We start from the raw sequence: 27,369 nt of genomic DNA, 5'->3' as shown, positions 1-27,369 counted from the left end.
AGTCCGCCCCACGGCGATAAAGGGCATCTCCAATAATTTTGTATTGTTGGGACTGGAATCGAATTTTCCGACGTTCTGACTTTGAAACTTCGGGCCGAAAGGATTGGGTCTGGAGATAGACGATGATGTCTCCATAACACGGATCTAAAGTGCTGATTAGAAACAAAGATTCGTCTGCAATGGGCTCCTCTGCCACAGTTTCCGTGTCAGCACGCGGGAAGTCACACATTAACTCTGCAAAAACTAAAGATTTCTTAGACTTAGATTTCTCAAACTCCAAGTCGAACTCCTGCAGGATAACAATCCATTTAGAGTACTTGCTCCCTAGCAATTGTTTAGTCAAAATGTATATCATAGGGTTGCAATCCGAAATGACTGTAGTTTTACTTAGTAAAATGTAGTGACGAAAACGTTGGACAGCTTGAACGGTTGCCAATGCCAATTTCTCCACATGTGAATATTTTAGCTCAGTAGGATTTAACGTTCGACTAAGGTAATATATCACATGTTCCGTTCCGAATTCATCTTCCTGAACTAAGACCATCCCAATGGTGGAATGAGCGGCGGGTCAACGCGTGTTTGAGTGCATCAAAAGATTTCTGAGCTATCTCATCCCAAGAGAATTGAGCGTTCTGTTTCAACAACCGTGTAAAACCCTTGGTAACCTCGGCGTAGTTAGGAATGAATCATCGTAAAAAGTTTGCTTTCCCCTGCAAACTTTGGAGTTGGCGAAGACTCGAAGGAGGAGGCAATTTGATGATAGCTTCTACCTTCGAGGGATCGACGTGAATGCCGGCTTTCGAAACTACAAATCCTAGCAATCGTCCCGCTTCTATACAAAAGACACATTTGTGTGGATTTAACCGAATACGATAATGCCTACACCTCATGAAGATTGCTCGTAAATGGACAAGGTGATCAACTCGATGTAATGAATGAGCAGGAAAATCATCGAGATACGGTTGCACAATGTGTTTGATGTCATGAAACGCATAAGACATCGCCCTTTGAAAAGTTGCTCCGGCATTCTTTAGCCCAAAAGGCAATTTGCAATAAGAAAATGTCCCCCATGGACAAATGAAAGCCGTTTTTGGTTGATCGGCAGGTAGAATATTGATTTGATTGTATTCGGAAAAACCGTCCATAAAGGAAAATATTTCGCTACCGGCACAATCATTAATTATTTGATCGATATAGGGAGTTGGATAGTTGTCTTTTGGACAAGCTCGATTAATGTCCCTATAATCGATGCATATTCTTATTGTTCCTTGTTTTTTGTTAATCGGAACAATATTCGATACCCAATCCATTAACGGGATCGGATAAATGAAACCTGCTTTCAACAGTTTTTGAATTTCTGCTTTAATTGCAACAGCTTTTCGTGGGTGAATCTGACGCAAACGTTGCCGGACGGGTTTAGCGTCCAGGTAAGTCTTGATCTCATGGACAATAATCACGGGATCAATTCCTGGCATTTCCTCATAGGACCAGGCAAACACGTCGCGAAATTCTTGAAATAGGGCCTTGTATGTCTGAATTTCATCATCTGTACACGAGGCACCTATATGAATGTTTTCAATAATTCCAGGCTTAACTGAAATGTCAATGGGAATAGTTCGAGAGATGTTACCCAAATTCAGCTCTGAATCAGGATGTTTCATGGGATTCTGAGCTTCCTTGACATATTCAGCTGTAAAAATTGATGAGAAATCATTTTCAAAATGATCATCCTCCGGTAAAAACGAAGATCTATGATGGAGATCGTCCCATGGTAAATCATCTATACACAGGACTTCACGAAGTTGCTCGTCAGATGAAACAACTTCGGGAAACGCTATTAACTCCGAGGTTGATGTGAAAAGTGATTCCTCACGGACCACATTCATTAGGTCGATTTTGGTTGAACACGGGTCGGTAAAAGACTGCACGGCTTCATAGGCAATTTCATATGGACTCAAAGACATAAAATTACCAAATGAGTCTATTTCAGATTCAGAAGGAATGATCCAAGGATCGTCATAATAAACAGTGTCTGATGTAATCATATGAATGGTTGCAAATGAAGATGATGCGTTGAGTGGAGGAAAAGGAAAAGTTCCCAGTAAACCGGCATCTTTAACTAATCCTACTCCAACATCCTTATATGGGATAGTCGTTTTACCGACATGCTGAATACTCTCTGAAGAGGCTGGGTTGGATGAAAAGTAAGCCAGCTGGTCTATTGTTACGATCTTTCCATTATGTGGGAACTTTATTACTCTGAAGACCGATGAAACGACCGCTGTCATAGCGTAAGACCAACTTCGACCCAAGAGAAGGTTGTAGTCTAGAGGGGCATCAACCACCTCCACATCTAGACTAACGGTTTTTCCTTCAACCCCTATAGGAAAATCCTGTAGAATGCCGAAAGGATGAAACCCACGACCATCAAAGGCCTTAAGAATTGTCGGGGATTGATTTAGTGAAGGAGAACCAAGCGATCTCCAACACTGTATCGACATAATACACGTTGAAGCTCCCTCATCAATTACAGTCCGATGAATAGGCCTATTTTTTACTATCACTGGGATCTGGAAAGCCATTTGATGAGGTAAACGCGGTGTACTATTTTCTAGATCAAAGATTATTAGGTTCAGGTCCTGAACATCAACAGCTCCTATAGCTGACAAAAGTAATTTTCGCTGTGCTGGGCATGATTGCAGCACTTCCAAAGCCGACATTGCTGAGGGTGAAACAGCTAAGTCCTCAATAATGTTATAATTCTGAGCCGCTCTCACATGTGGATTGAAAGTAGACTTTCGAAGTATACCCTTGGCGGGCGGTTTGATTACCAAGTCTGGATTAGGTTTCTCGATCTGTAGTGGATCGGAACCGGGAGCTAAGGTTGATGGATTAGAATGAGAAGGTTCTGCTTCTTTTCCATCAACAGGACTTTTACTACCATAATCTTGCGATCGAGTCGCAATCCTTACATGGGACATCATCAATATGGGTTCTTCAGTGGCACTCGAGGAAGAACCTATCATTTTGCTATCTTTAGGAAATGGATTCTTCAAGACAACAGAAATTTGGGAACCTTTGACAATTTTCGCAACCTCTGCTCGATGAGTGCAGTCTCTTGTAAAATGTTCCTCTTCACAAATGAGACATGGATAATGAGGTTTGCGCTTTTCATCATTGGATTCCGCCTTTTCAGTTTTCTCCTTTGGAGTTTTGTCTGCTTTATTCTTCTTCTTCCCTTTCTTCTTTCCACCGGATTTTGATTTAGTCGTAGATGACTCTACATCGTGAATATCGGCGGAAACCTCAGCAGAAGAATCTCCTGTCGGGGAATCAGGCAAGGTTATGATAGGAGAAGAATTCTTGGAAGACTTCTTCTTACTTTTAGTGTTCACCGTACCAATCAAGCCATCAGCAGCATGAGACCCTGACGGAGCAGCAGCGATTTGATTTGACTTAGGAAGATCAGGGATCTTTTTGTGTAACGTACCTGACTGAGTATAAACTAAGTCAAGGTACTGCGCTTGAGCAATCACTTGCTCCTTAGTAACTACTCCGGTCTTAGCTACGTCTTCAGTAATCTTCGGTAACAATGATTTAACAAACCATTCAGCTAGGATCTGGTCCGGGATAAAAACTTTCACTAACCGCCTTCGACGTCTCCATTCATGAATATGATCGGAAATATAAGTGGACGTCGATTGCTTTAATGAAGTTAGTAACTCCATGCCATTATCATATCTGACCGGCAACTGAAAATGAGTTAAAAACGAGGTAGATAACTGGCTAAAATTATAAAAAGAGGCCCGTGGTAACTCAATATACCACTTGGCCGCAAGACCAATGAGAGTGCACTGGAAAAGACGTAAGCGGATCGAATCATCCGAGATGGAATTAGAGGCACACCAAAGGTGGTAAGTCATCACATGATTCGACGGGTCCTCTCCACACTTACCTTCGAACTTGGGAATGTCACTGGGCAACTTATTTGGCATTGGCGGCCAAAACGGAAGATAATTAATGGGATCGTTCGTTAGGCGCGACAAGTCTGGTAAGTCCAAAGTTGCGATAAACGGTAGCTACCGATTAGGATCCCTAAAACTCTGAGTCATTATACCAGCCCCAGGAGGAGGATATCCAGGATAACTAGGAATGGGAATCGCGTTCGGGATATTGTATCCTCCTGGAAAACCAGGATTAACCGGACCGTACTGGGGTTGTTGTGGTTATTGATAAGTGTACCCAGGATACGGTTGATACTGATAAACTGGCTGCTGGACAGCAGGACCGAATTGGTACTGTCCCTGGTACGGTTGATAAGTGAATTGTGGTTGACTTGTGACAACCGTACTTAAACCAGGTTGTCCTACAGGCATCTGAACCGTAGTTTGAATCGTGGATCCAGACGATGGTAAAGATGTCTGAGGAGTAGATACAGGAACAGTAGAAACCGGAGCTGTCGATACTCCAGAAGTAAGTGGGGTAGATTGAACAGATGTTGCGGCAGTTGCAGCAGTCGTTTGAGATGGAGTACGAGGCGAAATAGGCCCAGACTGAGAAACTACCGAAGGTACAGAAGTTTGAATATTAGACTGGACTGGTTGCTGGGGTGAACCAGAAACTAAGGGTTGTCCAGTTTGAGATGACAATTGTACATTTGGCTGCAACACCTGTTGAATTTGCGATGGATCCCACACTATGTTCATTCCGGGGCATTGACCCATAACAGGTTGAGGATATTGAGAACCATAACCGGGTTGAGGGTAGGATTGATAATTGAAAGGTACATTTCCCGTACCTTGAACATAAGATTGACCTTGGGGTGGTTGGAAACCTTGATTCGAGTACTGACCTTGAGGTAGATACCCTTGAGGCACGTACTGATACTGGGGTTGACCTTGAGGTATAAATTGATACTAGGGTTGACCTTGGGGTACATATTGAGTCTGGGGTTGACCTTGAGGAATGTATTGTACCATAGGCACGTACTGTCCTTGAGGTTGCCCCCCAGACGAAAATTGTGTACCTTGAGGTTGCCCCCCAGGCGTTAATTGAGGCTGCCCCCCAGGTGGTAACTGGCCACCTTGAGGTTGAGAATTGGGGATAGAACCTGACATCATAAGAATGTCTTCTACGCTCAACGGCTTTGCACCATTGCTTCCAGTGAATATCCTTTGTTCAATGGGTTGAGGAGATGCTCCCGAAAAAGTACCAGCAAGTGACTGATACCCAGAGGGAACAGAAGGACCGCCGTACAAAAAAGATTCAGGTGATTGAGTAAACATGGACGACTGACCTGACATATTTATGGGAGTATAAAAACCCCTAGGTGGATAAGGAGCACGAGGTGGTGAAAAACTTAACCCTGAGTTGTCCAAATAATTAGTTAAAGAAAGATACCAAGTAGTACTTCTAGGTGGACTGTAAAAAATTGATTCACGCTCCCTTAGATCAATAGTAGGTTGATTTTCAGGGATAGGGATGCCTATTTCTTCTTCCGGAGCAAGTTCTTCAATAGCTATCAAACCAGAAGGAAGATTTTCGGTAATTACTCTTTCTACCCTAGGTGAATTAGGAGCACTAGAAGTTGGAGAGACAAACCCCGATGTTGGAGTAACAGGTTCAGATATCTCAGGTTCTTCGCCTATATCACTAGTAGATGAAAAGCTACCAGCAAGTTTGGAAACCGAAATAGCTTCAGGATTATAACCTGTTTCTAGAGTTTGGTAATTAGGATGAACAACCAACGAAGACTCTCCTTCTTCAGGTGATCCTACTTTACTGCCACTAGGAGTTACGAGGACTTTCAAACCTTCGTAATGGCCCGGGACGTCTTCAGGAGGTTGGCCCCGAAGTCTACGGGACTTCCTCAACAAATCAGCCACGGTTACAACCTCAAGAGACTGGCCCCGAAGTCTACGGGACTGTCTTGGTAATTCAGCCACAGCTAAAAACTTTTAACTACTGCACACGCAAACAAAGTAAAATCTCAAAGCAAACCGCCTAAAGTCTCTAAAGAACCAAACAAATTCGAATCACACGCCTAAAGAATCTAGGGCGTCAAACCACACACAAACAGTAACTTTCCGGACCGAAAACACTAGTTGGTGATGAAATCCAACATCGCAGAATTCAGTACAGAAATGGCGGGTGGAACAGTTACCCCGGCAACCTGCTTAATGAATAGACTGGACCAAGTTCCTCCACTTTAGCCGTCTCGAGTGAAGTGAACCCCCTAGAAAATCCAAGTGAGTCTAGCCGACGTCTGCTCCAGGTACAATGGGATCTTCCCTCCACCGTCACCTTAGGAAGAATCCTAAAGATAATAGTCACTAAGGTCACCAACAACAACAAATATACCTGGGGGAACAGTCTACGATCCGATACGCACGCAAGGGCAGAGTAACAAGCTCAATCCCCTTGCCGGCTCCTTGACAATAATCCAAGGTTTACCGACAAGTGACCCCAGGCTCCTCGACAATGGTTAATCCGAGGTTTACCATTTGTAGTATGTGCATATTTGGCGTCGTTCCCAATGAAGGAGGATTGATTCCCTCACTGGTTCGGACACGATCTCGTGCTTCTCCTTTAAGAGGAGCTTTCCCAGAGCATAAATGTAACTATTGGATTTATCCTACCGCAAGATAAGATACTTGTTTGGTTTTGCTGTCTTGGAGAGTTAATTACTCTCCTACTCCAAGACACTAGCCTGATCTATATTGGTGTATCAGAGCCCTAGTAAATAAAAAGTTACTAAGTTAATTTTACTTTAAGCGTTAATTTTTATGGCTTTTCTTTACGACAAAAGGTAGTGGAGATGAAACTTATGATGTGTAGACTCGACTCAAATCCACTAAAAAGATGCACCTAGGATGAAAAAACAATCTTTTCTTTTCAATGAATTCCCTAACTAAGAGAGTTGGAGAATGCAAAATTTATAAAGACAACTTTCGTAGCAATGAAAATCAAAGAAAAATCTCTTTATCTTTTCCAAAGCACACAACACAAGACCACTAATTATTTCACGAAAACTTCCTTTCTCTTTTCAAAGACTTCAAACGCTACTAAAACAAACTTTCTTCAAAAGAGATTTTGTATTTTTTCCTATTTTAACAAAGCATGTAAAACTACTTAACAAAAATCAATTGTAAGATCTATGAAAATCTAAGAGAAATTTATCTAAAAGCAAATCTAAGAGAAATTTACCTAAAAGCAAATCTAATGAGGTAAAAGCCTACAAAATGTAATTCCAGGTTGTTTTACTCAGTTACAATTCAACCAAGGACAAATTCATGCAGAATCATAAACCAGTCAAAAACAAAAATAAAAAGCTTTTGTTCTTTTTCTTAAGAATGAAATTCACAGCTTAACCAACAAGCCTTCTCGAAATTCCGCAAAGAGACAACACAACGGTAGGTTTCTCAAACAAAGGTGATTTTACGAAAGGTCTAACTCCTAAGAAGACTGAAAAGACTAGGGATATCCAAGGTTTTTACAACTTCTAAAGCCAGAGTCACTACAAGACCAATACAAAAATCAAACCTAGGGCTAGAATTTCTATGAACTTCACTAAAACCCTTGATGCTAATGAAACAAGCTTAGATGAAAACTTCTGACAGGTAACCAGTGGATCTGGGCAGCAATAAATAAACTATAAACAAAATCTAATAGGTAAAAAGGAAAAAATTGAAATTTTCTAAACTTTTGACAGGGTACGCAGGCAGCCTGTTTGCACAGGTGCGGCCACGCTCTGTGTACAAAGCAGAAGTGCGTACAGGTACGCACTGTGCTTAACGCAGAGGGTGCGTACTGCTCTCAAAAACAAGAAAAATAAAAAACTAACTCAATCCTAAGCTATTCCACCCAAATTCACAGTCAATCAGTCAAAAACTAGAAAGAAATCAAGGTTTCTCAAATCAAAGTATCAATCAAAAGAGAAATCAATCAAATCCATGGATTCCCCAGTATGGTCGCCATTTTGTCATGCGGAAAGAGTCAATTTTGCGGACAAAACCGACCTCCCTAGAAAACAAGGCTTTTCTAGTGACAAACAAAACAATCAAGCACTATCTTTCCCTAAATATGCATTTAAAATAAAAGCAACCAGGTGTTTAAGGCTTACCTCTAGTCCAACGCTGTTTGTAGCAGCCAAGCCTCTTCGATCCAGATGAGCTCCTTCTCCTTGAAGCCTGCATTCACTAACAAGAAAACGATTACATAGCACCTGAATAACTCATATAATAAAACATATTCATCATAAAGACCAAGGAGTTTATGAAACAAATTATATATAACAACTTGTTGAGAAAAATGAACTTAATTGCATTAATTGGAAACAAAAGAAACCTTACAACCAGTGCCTTGGTGTTGTGCAGGTCCCTCCCAGGGTCCAGCAAGAGTTCTCCTCTACTTTGATCAGCTCACCCACTTCCAAATGAAGCTAAGAAAGAAATGGAATCTATCCTCTCAAGCTCTATAAGGGAGTCCTAATTTCAGCAGCATCTACCCTTAGGAATGTTCAGCTTTCAACCTCCCTTGCCTCTGGCCCAATGCCTGTATTTATAATGCTTTGGAGGAAGTTAAACAGGTCCACCATCAATGGGATAAGCTCCTCTTTCAAAGGGATAGCTCCCCTCTTCATGGGATAAGTTCCTCTTTCATTGGGATGCATGAACCATCTGGAGGCACTCAATGCACGTCAAACCATCTTCTAGAATGCTCTAGAATCGACCACAAGTAAGTTTTTTGGAGTAAAACTTGCGCCTTTTGACTTTTACAGGGGTACGCACCCACCCCTTTAAAGACAAAGCGTACAAGTACGCAGGTATTATGTACTTGAGGTGCGTACACGCAGGTAAGAGTAAGAGAAACTGCGTAACCAGAGTTATATTGACTTTTAAAGGCTTTCTCTCTTTTTTTGAGTTTGACATGAGGAGCAGAGGTATAAGACTTGCCAAGGAGGACAGTATGGTTGTTGATGGAGCCATACTGACTGCAAATAGTCATGGTGACAAATTTTAGTGTAACATTACCCATAAACACAAAACTACCATTTACATTTTCATACGAAGTAAACCAATTTTTGTGTGGACACATGTGATGAGAAGCACCAGAGTCTAACAACCAGCTTTCTAAACCCTGAGAGACATTACATTCAGGTGAAGTTTCATCTATCATACATAATTCTTCAGTAGATAAAACTCTTTCTAAACCTTGAGAGACATTACATTCAGGTGAAGTTTCATCTATCATACATAATTCTTCAATAGATAAAACTTCATCTATCATACCTGAATCAATCTGATTTTCTTCCTTCTTCGGGTTATCAGATTCTTTTTGTTTCCAACAGTCTTTCTTCAGGTGTCTAATTTTATTGTAGTGCCAACATTTTGCCTTACACTTCTTTCCCTTTGATTTAGATCTGGAAGACCCCCTTGTTTTTTCTCCTCTTTCCTTTGATCATCCTCTAGCTATCATGGCTTTTGATACAACGGTTTCAGTACTGTATTTCCTTTGTACTTCTTCAGACAAGAGAGCTCCCATGACTGATTCTAATTTCAAAGAATCAACGGTGCTCAAGCTGATTGAAGTTATGAAGTGATCCCATGATTCGGGCAGAGAACACAACAAGGTTATAGCTTTATCTTCTTCTCGAATTTTAACTTCCATATTTGTTAATTGGCATATAAGTGTATTAAAAACATTCAAATGTTCTGCAACTTTTGAACCCTCCTTCATTTGAAGACTGTATAGTTGTCTTTTTAGATAAATTCTATTGGTTAACGACTTTGTCATATATAGTTTTTCCAGTTTTTCCCATAAACCTGAAGCATGTTGAAGAGAAATTCATCTGCTAGGCATAACTTGATGGTACTGAGGGCTTGAGCATCCAAGTCCTCCCAGTCAGAATCAGTCATGGTTGCAGGTTTCTTATTTTCCCCATCCAATGCCTTGTGCAACCCTTGTTGCACCAGCAAATCCCTAACTTTTAGTTTCCAAAGAGAAAAGTTGCTCTTGCCGGTGAATTTCTCCACCTCGAATTTTGCATTCGACATCTTAGCCATTTCTTTCCTCCTAGGGTTTTTTCAGCTAGATTTCCTTCTTAAAAACAAATCCTTTCTAAAAAATTCTGAGTTTTTTTTTTTAATAATTTGAGCCTGGAGCCTATTTACAAATTCTTGAACCTCCCCTTAAAGGAAAAAATCTGATTTTGATTTCAATTTTCTAGATTTTGTTGTCTTTCTCTCAAAAAAAAAAAAAAAACTAATTTCTGAAACAAAATTCCATGGTTTTTCCCAAATTAAAAAATTCTAGAAACTTTGCTTTTGAAAAAAATTATTTTTTTCTCACAAATACTTGGATTATTTCAACAATTTCCTTGACGGCTCTGGCAGCAACATTCAATGACAGCAACAGGATACGCCCTCCATCATGGCTTCAACACTCCACGATCTCTGCTCCAGCACGCATAAAAATAAAATAAAATTGATCACGCAGGCTCTGGTCCACGCAGGGCAGAGGGTTCTTCTCCAACACGCAGCGGTCTAAGCCAGCAACAGCTCCAAATTGATCACGCAGTCTGTTACATAACTACTGATTCGGTATGAAACCAACTTGTCAATAACTAATACAATTTACCCAAATTTACATTAATTAGTTGTCAAATACCAACAATTAATAGGGCTTAAGTTTCAAAGCTAGACGAGGTAGGCTCATGTATTAATTAATTGGAAAACATGCCAGACATTCACTGTTCAGACTACCACTATAGTTTAAGCCTACCATTATCCTTTGAGCCTAAGAAAACCACCCTCCAGCCTCGCTCACATAATCCAATTTCCAACCTAAACGAGGTTGACGTCCACGGTTCATCTCATAAACTTAAGGAAACTTGTTATCGTTTATTAAACGAGCAAACATCCATCTCAATCCCTTGACTATTAAGAACCAAAGGACATGTTGTTTTCGGCTTATAAAGGAATTAAACAATTTAAACTCAAGTTACCTCCCTTTTAAATTTTATTTTGTTCTTGTTGTTACAATTATGATGTTTGTGAATTTATTAAGACTCGATGGTTTGATACGTTTCTTTATGGCTTCTAAAAGGTGTGATAAATTTGAATTCTCATATTCTCTTTTTAGTTATGGTTTGTAAGGGTTACAGTGCATGACATAATTTCTAGGTTAACAAGGTGTTTAATGTGTGAAATTGTATATAGTATATACCAATTATATATTTTTAAAAATATTTTATCTTGAAAAAATTGTATTTTTAATTGTTTTAGTATTTCTCAAAGATAAATGGTTGATGGGAACTAGTAATTTCTAGATATATATAATAGTTAGTTAGTCATATATATCATAAATGTATAGTTTAGTCTAGGACCAAGACATCCAGAGACCACCGAAAACTAGAGCCAGGATCCTAGACTCCAACAAGATGCATATCCTTTCAACCTTACAATGATGGGTCGTGGTGTCCCACGTGGGATTTGAAACCAGGTGGAGGGGATAATATCCCAATGAGACAACCACAATGTCGTCCTGCGAAGACACAATTGTTTTGATGTTAAGAAGTTATAAGTATTTAGCATCAGGTTAATATAATTATGGGGTATATAAGTAATCTAAATATGTTTTATAAAAAAATCAGTGGTATAAACATTGCATCAAGTTATCTAAATATGTTTTACAAAAGACATAATGATATAAATGTTGCATCATAGTTTATGTTTTTATTGTAGGGACGTAATCAAATGTCCAAATCTAAAGAAAGTGTGTGGTTATTTTTACTTTTCATTTTAATTCATGTATTAATAATACTTGTTTATGGGTAACATTTTAAAAACAAGCATTATTAAAGTTTGAGTGGTTCGGAGTATGGTTTGTTCTCCCATTCATCTGGGTTCAATTCCAAGGGATATGTTTGGTCCATTGCGATAAGGCTCAAAAAGTAGGTGTTCCCGCCCACATAACGCCTCTGCTCTTGCTAAGTCATAATCTATTGGTATATCTCACTTGTAAGTTGTTGGACATACTCTTGGTGTTATAGTAAAATAATGTTTGTTTTATTATGGGGTCTTTAGGCACTATTAAGAGGTGTAATTAATAAATCTCATTGCTCCTCAAATTACAAGGGGGTAAGAATTGTTGTGATGTGTTAAGGGAGATTAATAACCATTGGATTAGGAAGCCTTATTAGTCCACATCCATTTGGGTTTTCTCTTGAGGCCTCCATAAGATTCTCACTTAGAAATCTCATATAACATCTAATCATTGGGAGACCAATAACCCACAATTGCTCATGATGTCAAACCACAAGAGGGATGTTTGTTGTTTGATGCATCAATGAAATATCCTTCAACTATGATGACACTTGCCACATTACTTTCATCAAGTATTCACATCATAAGCACATTGACATAAACTAAGTGTTGGTGATTTGGTTGTGGGAGTTGGAACAATTGCTTTTGGTGAAATAGTGTAAGTCTTAGAGTCCTATAAATAAATGTAATTAAAATATCCTCTAAAAATTGGCCCTCTACAATTGTAATAGACTTCACAAGCTTAATAGTAAGAATGAATAATAGATTGTGGTGTTTTTTCTCATCGTGATATATGTGGTGTGTGAATTTAAATTATTTTCATGTAATTGCTGCAGACTTCAATAACCTTGTCGCCATGCATGTATCGTGTTCAAAGAGTTAATTTCCTCCTAGTTACATAATAGTCGATTGATTGCAGGATGAATATGTGTGCTTGCTCGGCCTACCCCTCACTCTTTGTAGGTAAGTGTGAGTGAATATAAGACCATGTAATTGTTTGGAATAGATAATATAATAAACAACCTAGCATATCATGTTTATCATCATTTTTTTGCAAGATACATTGTCTTTGGTGTCTTATGTCAATGGGATGGGCACAGAAGTAGTGCCTTCCCACTAACACCATAGTTAATTTGTTGTGAAATGAATATATGTACTTGCACAATTCTCTAAGAGAAAAAGTCTAACAATGGATTTACAATGAGAATACTTTCAAGTAGATTACTTGCAAACCCAAAACAAAGAAAACTCAATGATAATTTTTATGAGTTGTGAATTTTATTCTATGAATATGATTTGCAAGAATTCACGACTTTTACATTTACACCAAATTAGATTTTTCATGAAAGAACTTGGAGATGTGGCCATTAAGTTCTTCTATTAACTTTGAAAGTTGATTGCATGGAAACATTCAAATAAATTAAAGATGACATTTTTTTTCATGTAATCAAGCACCCCCCCTCTCCAACCTGTAGGCAAGGGTAAGATCTTCTTCATCGTTGAAGGCTGCTCAACAACAAAGGTCTAAGTCATTAGAACAATATATTCGATATGAACTCAACATATCACTTGAGAAAATTGAACATGGGTGGGGAGAATAACAATCGTTCCTCTCAACCACTCAAGATAACCCCAATTAATAGATTAAAGATGACATGGCATCCAACTTTGAAGGAAATATTCTTCAAAGTTTATTATTTGAAATATTAAGGATTTGACACTCCTTATGAGGGTGGGGGAAGGAACAACATCAGGTAAAGGAGTCGTAGTGGGGACAACATTGTATAAAACATATTATTATAATAATATGTTTTACCCCATACAATAATATATTATATATAATGTTTCCCCCCACTACCACCCTTATATGGGGATCATAGTTGGGTTTGAGCCTTATATGAGGATCATACTTGAGCATGAGAGGATTAGAGTTGGATTTGGTTAGGGAGGTGGGGTGTGGTTGGTGTGCATTGGGTAAAAAATATTATTATAGTAATATGTTTTACCCAATATTTCCTCTCACCCCCACCCTCACCCTCACTCTCGTATGTGCTTAACCTGGCGTTTTCTCCCACTCCCACTCTCATATCTAGGTAAAACATATTATCATGGTGGGAGTTGTGGTGGGGGGACATTAGATAAAACATTTTATTATAAAAATATATTGTCTCGATGTTTCCTCTCACCCCAACTTTCATATATGTTTTACTTGATGTTTTCTCTCACTCCCACCTTCAAATGAGGGTGGCAGTGAGGGGAAACATTAGGTAAAACATATTATCATGGTGGAAGTGGGGGGACATTAAGTAAAACATATTATTATAATAATATGTTTTAAATGATGTATATGTTTTACCTAATGTTACCCTAGGAGGGTGAGGGTTGAAGTAGAGGGAAAAATTAGGGTGGGGGATTGGGTAAAACATATTATTATAAAAATATGTTTTACCCTATAATGAGGGTAGAAGTGGAGGGAAACATTGGTGTTAGGGGTTTGGGGTGGACATTGGGTAAAACATATTATTGTGAAAATATGTTTTCCCCAGTTTTTCCTTCCACCCCCATCCTCATCCTTACCGTCATATGTGTTTTACCCAATGTTTTCTCCCACTCCCACTCCCACTAGGTAAAACATATATGAGGGTGGGGGCACGAGGAAACATTGAGTAAAAAATATATGAGGGTGGGAGTGGGGGAGGACATTAAGTAAAACATATTATCATGGTAGAAGTAAAGGGAACATTGGGTAAAACATATTACATAATATGTTTTACCCAATGTATATGTTTTACCGAATGTTTCTATGTAAGGGCGAGGGTGAGGGTGGAGATGGGTGGAAACACTACGTAAGACATATTATTATAATAATATTTTTCCCTATGAGAGTGGGGGTGTGGGTGGGGAGAAACATTGGGTAAAAACATATCATTATAATAATATTTTTACCTAATGTTTCACCCTACCTCTTCCCCCACCCTCATAGCTATATGAGGGCGAGGAATGAGGTTGGCAGGAAGCATTGGATAAAACATACTATTAGAGGCAAGGTTGTGAGGAAACATTGTGTAAGACATATTATCATAATAATATGTTTTACTCAAAGTTCCTCTCCCCCAACCCTCATCTCTACCTGCATAGAGAATCACCATAATAACATGTTTTACCCAATGTCACCCCCCACCCCCACACAATTAGTATGTTTTACCTAATGTTCCCCCCATGGTATGTTTTATCTAATGTTTCCCACATCTCTGCCTTCATATAGGGAATAGGGTGGTGGTGGGGACATTGGATAGAACATATTATTATATGAGGGTGGGGGTGCCAGGGAACATTGGGTAAAACATATCATTATATGAGGGTGTGAATGAGGATAAACAAATATGTAATAATATGTTTTGCCCAATGTTCACTCGTACCTCCACCCTATATAATAATATGTTTTGCCTAATTTTTCCCACCATCCCCACCCTCATACACATAATAATATGTTTTACCTAATGTTCCCTCCCACACAACCCCCCCCCCCCCCACCCCCCAATATATGTAGAATTAGCAAGGGATACATTGGGTAAAACATATTATTAAAGGATAGGGTGTAAGGAAACATTGGGTAAAAAATAGGTGGAGGTGGGGGAACATTAGTGTTGATGGTGCTGGACCCACCAACATTCAGGGGATCTCCTCGATATGAAATCCCAACTAGATCTCACACCGTTTGGTGTAAGAGTTCCATTCGGTACGATGGCCTGGTTTCCATTATCTTAAATATTTTCCTTAGCTCTTGCTTTCAGCACATGAGAGTGTTTCACTTTGTCTTTGAACGACAAGGTTCACGTGCATAGTGAGTACTTAGTGTTGCTTATGTCAAGGTTCTTTCACTGCACAGGGAGAGGGTGAAAGTGAGTCTCAAGTCGAAATGGAATAGTCCCAACTCTGTTAGAGACACACAATACAACAGGACATGTGTATCTTCCAGGGGAATAGTCCACACGGATGTGACAGTCACAAAACACAAGGTGAATAGATAGCGCATACAACACCAAGTGAAATAGTCCACATGAGTGTGACGGTCGTTATAACAAGTTTACAAGAATGAGTCTGTCGAGTGTTCGACAGAATATTCCACATGGGCAAGACAATGTTAACAACTGATACAACACATTTCCAATATCATATGTACTAGAATAATTGAAATAGTTCAACTGTCTTAATACAGGTTAAAGCAACATGCATTACAAGCATCCAAAGAATAGTCTTATAAATGAATACAATACATGTGTGAAAACGTGTTGGCCTATTAACATGATTCTAAATTAAGAGAAAGTTCCAAGACACATCCGTACACCATTACATCACTAACCCTGATAGCGGGGTGTTGGAGCCACTGCTCGCTCCTCAAAGAAAAGACTACAGAATCTCAAGGCTATGTGGGAGGAGCCAAGGTTAAAATTCATTTGCATGTACAAATGAGGGGTATATAGAGCTAAGGGTGAAACTGACCCTTGTGACTGTTCGACTTCCCTCATGATTGTTTGACTTACATGACTCTTTGACTTCATCCGTGGGTCTCTTGGACTTCCACGTTACATTACATTAATTACACAGTTATGACCCAAAGTAGTGATGTGGCTGAGGTGACTCATGACACAACTCGACATGACGCTGCAGGTATGCACATGTTGGTTGTGTCGTTCGTGTCGAGTTGTTGTGCTGTTAAGTGATGAGTGTGCCCGTGGTGTACCATAGATTCACCTTCGCATGGAAAAGTGCGCAGAGTCTTCAATGGTTTTGGTGTTCACTTGATAGTTCATGCATGTGCATGTGTCTCCTTCGCTTGCTACTTGGTACGCTTTGTGTGTTCATCCATTCGTGAACAAGTCTCTTGGCATGCACTCCTTATTCATCCTGTTCGTCATCGTGCCATGTCTCATCCATGTACTTGTATTTTCAATCACTCATGACGAGATGACATTAAATCCAGAAATATCTACTATACCATGATGCATCATCTTTCGTTTTCAGGTGCAGGTGACCAAGAGAGAGGACAAGGCTCCAAAACAATGCAGAGCACATGTCAGGCCGGGATACAGGGCTTCGGGACACTGTCAAGAAAAATTGCACAGAAGTCACTGGGAGGCTGGGATGAGTAGTTTGGAATAGAAGTGACATTCTGCGGGATATGCCTCAACTAGGAGGCAAAACTGTGCAATTTTTACCAGGAAGGCAGTGCGGGTAGCAGAGAACACTGGCAGTGAAAACTGGGTAGATTTTTAGGGGAGGCTAGGAGCAGGTTGTGGGAGCTTACTGGCCAAAAATACAAAGAACTGGGAGGCGGTCATGTTAAACATGTCCTCACAGTTTCTGGGCTGAGCGGGGTATTGGGCAACTGGTGGACAGTGCAGGAAGACTGCGCAATTTTCAGGAGGAGCAGCAGGTTAGCTGATAGGGAGACTGACTAATAAAACTACACAATTTTCAGAGACATTGCAGTGACAGGTAGCGGGTGCTTGTCCCTCTTGTCTGTGCAATTTTTTCAATGAGCGGATGCAGACATGCTAACAATTTCTGCACAAGTTTTTGGAGGAGTGAAGCCCGGGGTCACTGCCCGGTCAAACTCTCCGGTTGACCAGTGGGAGGCTTGATAGATTGGCTTGTGGGCAATGTAGATTGAGATGGCTTCTTGGGAACTTCTGTGCTGTTATGGGTGACAGTCAGCCAGGTTGATTCTAGGATTGCACAGTGCAGACTACCTGGGAGGCATCCTCAAGCTCTGTGCAATTTTGGGCAGCAGTACTTGGTCATTAAGGGTTGATACTGCATAGTGCATCTCAGTGGAGGTCCAGCTGATGGAGGGTAGTCCGGTCAACAGATCTTCGGTAAAATGAGTAAGTGTATGAGCGAGTGAACTCGTGTATACATGACCTTGCGAACACACTCTCAACATGACTTGATGACAAGACATCTCAAACCAACAAGACAAGATATGCTCAGTGTGACTGATTGCGGGACTGTCTAATGATGAAAGTGACAAGTGTGACACTTCGGATAGACCTTCAGACGATAGTGATGACACTTGCGTGACAGTGCTTACAACATTGTGGGTGATTGTGATAGATGTTTACATAACGAACACAACTCAAACACAAACCTTCAACATCACCAAAACGAGGTCACAAGCATGGCATAAAAATCAACATGCCAAAGACAACAGTTGGCCAAAACAAAGAAAAGGAAGAAAGACATTAGAGGAAACACATGAAATGACCTTTTGTGTTTGCGCATGTTACTGAGGACAGGATGATATGACAATGACAAGAATTCTTGCAAACTCAACTAAGAGGTGTACTTCGAAAGGTGTTCTTTACTTACCATAATTACCCTTGAGATGATCATGCATCCGACGAAATTTTCATGTGGTCTTGATCTTTTCCATTACTTGGTCTCTTGGTCCTTTTCCTCAACTCCTTGGGAGTGATCTCAACATGTCACCTTTTCCTGTTGTCACTAAACGATAGGTCAGTGTTGTTTCAACGGGTAGTGATTGTTGCTAGAATGAGGCCCTGGGAAGCCCATCTGCGTAGTTTCTGCACGCAAGCCAGATAGTGCAGCTTGGACAACACTGAACAGTTTTGAGGCACAGGACACTACTGCGGGATGGGGATCCTAGGAGGACACCTCTGCACAATTCTTGAGAGCAGTGCTAGCTTCTTGACTGCTCTACACATTTCTAGAGAGCAATGCTAGGTAGAGACTCTTCAAGCTGCAGGGTTTCAATAGGCAAGAGAGGAAGCTTGATGGTTACAGAAGCAAAGTGCAAAGTTTCGGGAAACTAAATGAGGCTAGGTTTCTTTGGAAATGGTTAAGTGAGAGATCAGTGACATAAATGTAAATAGTGATAGGACTAGATTGTGATTGCACACGAACACTTAGTGAAACAACGTAGACCATCTAGAATGCATAAGACATACTTTACTTGATGAAACAACCTTCATGACTAGAGTGTGTGAAGTGAGTGTGAAACATGTATATGTGATGAGAACCACACACACAATTACCTTGAAGCAAAACAACATTCCATTTGCATGATAAACAACAACCCTTATGCCCAAAGATGACACATGTTGCATAAAGATGAGAACGCGAACAACTCTTAAGATCAAGGAGGGGAGATTGAAATCATCATCTTGCCAACAAGTGACCAAGGATGATCGATCGCGGGATCCAAGGTAGGCTTTGAAATCTTCATGTGAGCCAATTTTTTGGAGGGTGGTTGTAGTTGCTACAACATTAGTGACACACTGGTAGAACTCTAGCTCCCTGTATGGACCTTGTTTCATGAAAAGCGAGTCTAACCCCTCTGGAAGTATTCTTCAATTCCTTGATCGTGATGGCTTCCACACTAGCTTGTGTTAAAGAGGTAGTCCCTACCATTATCTTGATTGATCAACACACATTCCAAGCCAAGTCATCTCTGGTGTTGCTCTGCTGCCAACAGGCCTCGACAGTACCCCAGCAGAGTCATGTAGGAACACAAGCATCTATCCACCACCAGTGAGCCTAGTCAGTACCCCGAAGGAGTTACTTGCATCAACTATCTGTGCAGTAATCCTTTCTCTTCTTTCGCCTTAATCATTTTTCATTTTTTCATTTTTTTCATTTTTTGAAAGAATTGTGCATAGGAACTTATTTATTTAGAGGTGGAAGAGGGATCCTAACTTATTGAGAGCAGAAGAGGTTTTTACTTCATAGAAGTATGTTATATATACCTTTAACCTACTTGTTAAGGTTTCCCCCCTCTCCTCACTCTACTCGACTGAGTTGACAAGGGTTAATCCAAACGAACCGATTAGAGTAGGTAGTACTAGTTAACAATGCAAGCATTGCGTTTTCACCAAGACTCACTTTGAACAGGACGTATTTTCCATCAAGGCATCATCGAATGAAGACAACAAGCCCTTCATAAAGAGAGAGGACAACAGATAACCAAGTGTTGGTAGTTGCACAAGTCCTCTTAGATTTTCCCAACTTGTTGAGAGCCGAACACAGTTTCATGAGAGGCAAACCTACGGGTAAAAGCAAGCAAAGGAAGCAAAAAGAAAAAAGTAGAAGTAAAGAAAAAGCAAAACAAGTAAGCAAAGAAAACAAGAAAGACAAGTAAAACAAATAAGCAAGCAAAGCAAACATGCAAAGCAAGAAGCAAAGCAAAGCAAGAAAGAAAACACAACTCCTACTCTTACGCTAAACAATGCATGGGCCTACTCACGTGAAGTGATATTTCCGATGCAGCCACTGACACATTGGCTAGACCATGTTGGCGAAGGAAAGAAAGATATGCATGTAAACTAGTGAACAATAAATATAGATTAGTGAAGACCAACACGCTCCGAGTTCTAAAACATCCACAGAAAAGCAAAGAGCGAATGCATAAGATAAACATTCTGTGGACTTAACATGGTGTTGTGACACATTGCGTGTAGATGATAAGCATTCACACTCTCTTGACTGTGACAGACAAGAAAACATGAGAAAGAGCGACAACTTGCGCCTTGCAAGTGTGCTTGCTATGTATGGTTCCTCCAATGCATGAGTGATGGGATCATGTGATTCAAGTGGAGGAAGCGAAATATGTGTGTTGGATTGATCTTCAATGTGAAGAAAAGAGTTATGAGGAGCCTTGGGTGTTTCAAAAATTTTCTAATCAGAAGTGAAACTAACCTCAGGATAGCGAGGGCTTGACATAACCATCAGGCCAGCTGAAGTGCCTCGACAACCTACGGGATTTACACTTCATCAATAGATAGATCATTGGAGACCAATGGCTTAGAAAGATTATCAATGAGTGAATCAACATTGTGATCAAATGAAGAAGTACGTAGATCACGACAACCACAATTAGAAAATTTAGGATGTTCATCGACATCCTCATGATTTGATGAATCATGCAGATGGGTAATTGAGAAACAAGGATGTTCACCCTCTATGTTTTCAGAAATGATAGATGACAGATGGGACGGATTTTCAGAGGAAGATATGTCCTCTCCACAATGTAATGACAAGCTAACATCCGGTGTGTCCTGTGAATGATCGGAAGTAGAAACATCTGGAGATGAGTTTTCACAGGGAAAATCAAAAGTGGAAGAATCACAAGAGATGTCAGGATAGAGCAGATGAGGCGTGGATGGAAGGGAGTCATCCTTCACCACATGTTCTTCTTCAGATTCCCGCACACACTCATCATGAATGATAGCATAGGTTGGCTGCACAACACCAACTCTATCGACAACTTGATCCTCGTTCACAACAAGTGTGGAGTCTGAAACGGAAGAACGCAAGACAGTACAATATGGAGGATCAATAGAACATGAGGACAGAGGTTGAGGTAACAAGTCCACATGACAATCAACAGGCTTGCAAGCCAAATCTATGCAAATATCAATAGTAGGTGGGGTAGGAGGATGTGACAGTTCAACAAATGTGTGCACACCTTCTCCCACCTTGTACTGCGTAGCTAGAGCCGTTTGATGAGAAAAGGATGAACAATCACTTGTGACAACGACTTTGTCTGTCTTAGATTTGGCAGCTCTAACACCAAGGTCTATTGGGATGTATTTGAATGATTCTAAGAATTGCAAATTTTCAGATATGTAAAGAAGATATCTAAATCTTCCATCGAGGAATTCCCAATAAATTTCATCTTCATGAAATCGGTATGCAAGATTACAAAAGTGTGTGTGAAATTTCTCAACAGATTCATTAGGTGCTTTCCATAATTTTAGAATTTCTTTATTGAGTGCTTGACAGTCAAAATGATGGAAAGCATGATCTATCTCTACGATCAACTGAGTGAGAGAGTGAATAAAGTTCTTGGGTAGTGTGGCACACCAATGTAGCAGGTGCCCTCGAAGTGTGTGTTTTAACAGTGCACACCTCATGTAATATTCATGGATTTTATACTTTTGATATATAACTACTAATGCCATTCTTTGTTCAAGCCAGGCCATTTTGCCTTCACCTTCATATGTGTATTATGAAAAGAAATTCCATAGCTTCTATGAGATTTCAAAGTTGTTCCCATAAGGCATACACTCTAGGAGAGAAATCTTGTGTTTAGTCATGATAAGTATGTGAAGATTCAAAATCGACTTGTCATTTGGCCCTCCTTATAGCACTAGAAATGTTGATAGTGCTAGACCCACCAACATTCGGGGGATCTCCCCGGTATGAAGTCCCAACTAGAGCTCACATCGTTTGGTGTAAGAGTCCCATTCGGTTGATGGCCAGATTTCCATTATCTTAAATATTTGCCTTATCTCTTTCTTGTCATCACATGAGAGTGGTTTACTTTGTCTTTGAATAGCGAGGTTCGCGTGCCTAGTGAGTGCTTAGTGTCGCTAGTGTCAAGGTTCTTTCATTGTAGAGGGAGAGGGTGAAAGTGAGTCTCAAGTCAAAAGGGAATAGTCCCAACTATGTTAGAGACACACAACACAACAATACATGTGCAACTTCCAACAGATTAGTCCACATGGATGCAACAGTCACAAAACACAAGGTGAATAGATAACACGTACAACACGCAGCAGAATAGTCCACACTAGTGCGACGATCGTTATAACAAGTTTACAAGAATGATTATGTTGAGTGTCCAGTAGAATAGCCCACATGGGCAAGACAACGTTAATAACTGATACAACACATTTCCAATAGCATATGTACTAAAACAAATGAAATAGTTCAACTATCTTAATACAGGGTAAAGCAACGTGCATTACAAGCATCCAAAGAATAGTCTTACAAACTAATAAAATACATCTGTGAAAACGTGTTGGCCTATTAAAAGGCTTATGAATTAAGAGAAAGTTCTAAGACACATTCGTACACCATTACATCAGTAACCTTTAGAGCAAGGTGTTGGAGCCACTGCTCACTCCTTAAAGAAAAGACTACAGACTCTCAAGGCTATGTGGGAGGAGCCAAGGTAAAAAGTCCTTTGCATGTACAAATGAGGGGTATATATAGCCAAGGGTGAAACTGACCTTTATGACTATTTGACTTACATGACTCTTTAACTTCATTCGTGGGTCTCTTGGACTTCCACGTTACATTACATTGATTACATAGTCATGACCCAAAGTAGTGATGTGGTCGAGGCAACTCATGACACAACTCAACATGACGTTGCAGGTATCCACATGCTTGTTGTATCATTTGTGTTGAGTTGTTGTGATGTTGAATGATGAGTGTGCCTGTGGTGTACCATAGCTTCACCTCCACATGGAAGAGTGTGCATAGTCTTCAATGGTCTTGGTGTTCGCTTGATAGTTCATGCATGCGCATGTGTCTCCATCGCTTGCTACTTGGTGTTATCTCAAAATCAGGCCCTGAAAGGCTGCAGACCAGGAAGACTTCAAGTAACTATTTCAAACCTACTTAGGCTGAGGTTTAGCCTCCTCAGCCTGAGAGGGCTCTCTCAAAGGTTTAATGATTTAGATTAAAGATATGAATAGATGGCTAACTCTATGGTTTGTAATTGTATATGTTTATAGGTTGAAAGATGAAGGCTGGCTACCATTGGGCTATGGAGTCAAAGTATGTTTCAGTACCACAGCAAGATCAGCTTAACATGAAGTCAGGGCATAGAGAGTTTTTATGCATCAACAAAACAAAGATACAATGCAAGGAAACACAATTTATAAATACATGAAGGAAGTTAGAGCATGATTGATGAGTTCTAAGTAACATGTATTCATACCACTACAAGTAAGTGAAAGAGGAAAGCCATGAGACAATATAACATTAAAAACTCTCTTTGAATCCTGAGTAGTGAAGCCAAAGCATTCTACCTAGCATGGAAGTCAAGGCATTATAGAGTTCAAGTGCAAAAATGAAAATACAAAATAGTGAAACATAGTAAGTTTATATATGAAGGAAGTCAGAGCATCATTGATGAGTTCTGAGTATCATAAGTAAACACCACTACAATGTAAGTATTGGAAGATGCCATCATAACAAGAACATACAAGAACTCTTCATGAATCTTGAGTTGTCTAAGTAGAAATTTGCATTAGGTTAAAAATATACACAGTCTGCACATAGAGCAGCAGCTGAGCCAAAAAGTCTCCAACCCTTTGCTAATTCGACCTCTTGCTCTATATAAAGCATTTAAAATTAGGATTCCATCATCCCTCGTCAAGAGAATTCAAATTTTCCGTCAGTGACACCTATTCTAACCATAAAACAAACCATTAATTAGAACTAGCTGTTAACTAGGAGTGCTAGTGACCTAATACAACTAGGAGTGTAACTCCTTATTATGATTACAACAACCTTATCTAAGAATTTAAAGCATTATTTGACAGCTGCAACCTCATGAAGTCGAATTTGATGAAGCCTCCCATGTGGTCACCCAACTGCTGATGACAAACCCTAGAAATTAGGGAACATGTTTCCCTGTTTTTAGGTTTAGATCCTTGAAAATTGGCACGTGGGACAGAGCCTTTATCTCCTCATCCATGACACATTTTACGAAACTGAAGGAGGTTTTTGTAGCCCATGTTGTCCAGAACAAAAAACTCTCTTGGTTTTTTAAAACATTCCTCTAGCTATCTAGAAACTGTCCTTGAAAAACACATGTCAAACAGGAAAAATCCATTTTCTGAAATTAGGGTCTCAATGAAAGCTTAGTATCTCCCAACTGAAAACACTTATGAATAAAGTGAGATAGGTTATTGTAGCTGGAGAGTTTATGAAGAGAAAAATCCCTCATAATTCCAAAATATGTCTTCCTGTAACCAGAAACTAATCTTGAAAAAAATTGCTAAAACCAGAAGACAAAGCTTGACTTTCAGCAGTTTCATAGCGCAGGTTTAACCATAAATTCCTCCCACCTCAAAATGAATTTGAAGGAACTAAAAGAGGTTTTTGTATTTAAGCATGTTAGGAAGAAAATCCTCTTTCAGTTTGCAAAATTGAGTTCTCATATGCTCAGGAAAGCTTCTGGAAGTTAACTAGTAAAAACAGTTTTTCTGCTGAAACAGGCTGCTTCAGGGGTTTCGTAGCGCGCTACGAAAACACTGATTTCGTAGCGCAAAATAGGATTTTTACACTATCTGCGCTACGAAAACGTGGATTCGTAGCTAGTTTCAAAATTTCTCCAAAATGATGTGAGATATGACTTCTAAACACATGGTGAGGCTTCTAGGACATGGAATGAGGTTGTCAAACTTTATTTGAAGATGGACATGAGACTCTAACCCTATGACTTAGACTCTAAAACATAAAAATGACTTCACCATGACTTGACTATGACTGATACAAGAATTGAGAAACGATGGAAGTTGTCCAATTTTTTTAAGGAAGTTTTATAGTGATAACAGTGGCTCCACTAGGGATAGTGTGCCCTTGTGGTACATTAAGAACCTGTAGCTCCAGTGCCACTATCCATCCTCTAGAAGAAAACTTTGAACTTCTGCCCAATCTTCTCCTCAAGCCTTGAGTGATTTTTTGTAAGAAGAATTCAAACTGCACCTACTGAAATAGATGCTCAGTCAACCTACCCTGAGCTTATTTTCACATTCCTACCTACCCTATCAGCTGCAATCTCCACTTGTAGCTCAAGGAACATGAAACTTCCAATAAAGCCAATCAATTGTCCTTTCTGATATTGGAGGCTCTTGACTGCATTCAACCTCAAAATAACCATGATAGTGAGATGACCAAATCAATTTATAATGTACCTGATTTTCATAATGCAAATGAAAATGAAACACTGGTGTGCAAAACTTTGCCATGTATTCATTTATAGGGTCAAAGAAAACATGGTTATTTTGATAATCATCATAACATCCTATCTCTTCAGACAACTGATCCTCAGCCACACAAAATTCATTTGATGTGCTATCCAACTGCCTTTTTGCATGATTCCCATAGACAATGTAATTTCCTCCATTATAAAGATCATTCTTTGATGCAAGCTGCTACAAGGAATTACAAAAATGAACAACCTTTTCCTCTGCCTGAGAGTTATAAAAGCTATCTTCCAGTACTTTTCCTTGGTGTTTGCAATCAATTTCATACTCATTGTGATCAAAATCTTGGCAAGTTTGTTGCATCTTCTCATTTATATCAAAGGATGAAACATGGTTTTCATAAGTAAACCCTGCTGATCTTCATGCTGCATTTCATGAGATGTTATACTTTCTTCTTGGTGTTGAAATGCATTGTTATGAAGAGCCTCTAAAATTTCTTCATCCATGAATTCATCATCATCATAACAATCCTCCAAGTACTAGATAAGACTTAAATAATGTCTACAACAATCTTTGAGCAACAATAAGGAAGGATGACATTCTTTATACATCTCATAGAATTCATCATGAAAGTTAGCAAGCGAATATATTGAACCATTTTTCAAACTTTTATACCAGGACCATGCTTTTCCTTCTAAAGTGGTCATAAACATCCTCATGAGACAATCCTCAGGAAACTAAACCTTACGATTGCTTACATGCATATGAAACCTAACCAAATGAAGAGTAGCATTGTCTTTCTTTTCATCTTTGAATATCGGAAGATCCTCTAACCAATCAACCTTTGGCATAGGATTTGGAAAACCAGGGATATGAGACCGATTCATAGGAGCATACCTGGCATTCATTTTTGCAGTGGAACTCATCTTGAAATTTCATCAAGCTACTGATCTTCTAGCAGTGGAGTCACCTTCCAATTTCTTATTCGATGTGTGGAGTCGCCAAGGTAGTTTGCAGCCTCAAAAACTTTATGAGCTCCTGCTACCTTCAGAAGTTCAGCTTCTTGATTTCGGGAATGAATAATCTTCAGACTCCCGGCAGACGCACCAAAATGTTATCTCAAAATCAGGCCCTGGAAGGCTGTAGACCAGGAAGAATTCAAGTAACTATTTAAAACCTACTTTAGGCTGAGGTTTAGCCCCCTCAGCCTGAGAGGGCTCTCTCAAAAGGTTAATGATTTAGATTAAAGATATGAATAGATGGCTAACTCTATGGTTTGTAATTGTATATGTTTATAGGTTGAAAGATGAAGGCTGGCTACCATTGGGCTATGGAGTCAAAGTATGTTTTAGTACCACAGCAAGATCAGCTTAACATGAAGTCAGGGCATAGAGAGTTTTTATGCATCAACAAAACAAAGATACAATGCAAGGAAACACAATTTATAAATACATGAAGGAAGTTAGCGCATGATTGATGAGTTCTAAGTAACATGTATTCATACCACTGCAAGTAAGTGAAAGAGGAAAGCCATGAGACAATATAACATTAAAAACTCTCTTTGAATCCTGAGTAGTGAAGCCAAAGCATTCTACCTAGCGTGGAAGTCAAGGCATTATAGAGTTCAAGTGCAGAAATGAAAATACAAAACAGTGAAACATAGTAAGTTTATCTATGAAGGAAGTCAGAGCATCATTGATGAGTTCTAAGTATCATAAGTAAACACCACTGCAATGTAAGTATTGGAATATTCCATCATAACATGAACATACAAGAACTCTTCATGAATCTTGAGT

The sequence above is a fragment of the Pinus tabuliformis genome, chromosome J (assembly GCF_031772625.1).
Source record: "Pinus tabuliformis cultivar Carrire ecotype Pingquan chromosome J, CPIR1, whole genome shotgun sequence".
NCBI lineage: Eukaryota > Viridiplantae > Streptophyta > Pinopsida > Pinales > Pinaceae > Pinus > Pinus tabuliformis.
The sequence above is the reverse complement of the archived record's forward strand: the minus strand, read 5'-3'. Positions refer to the sequence as shown.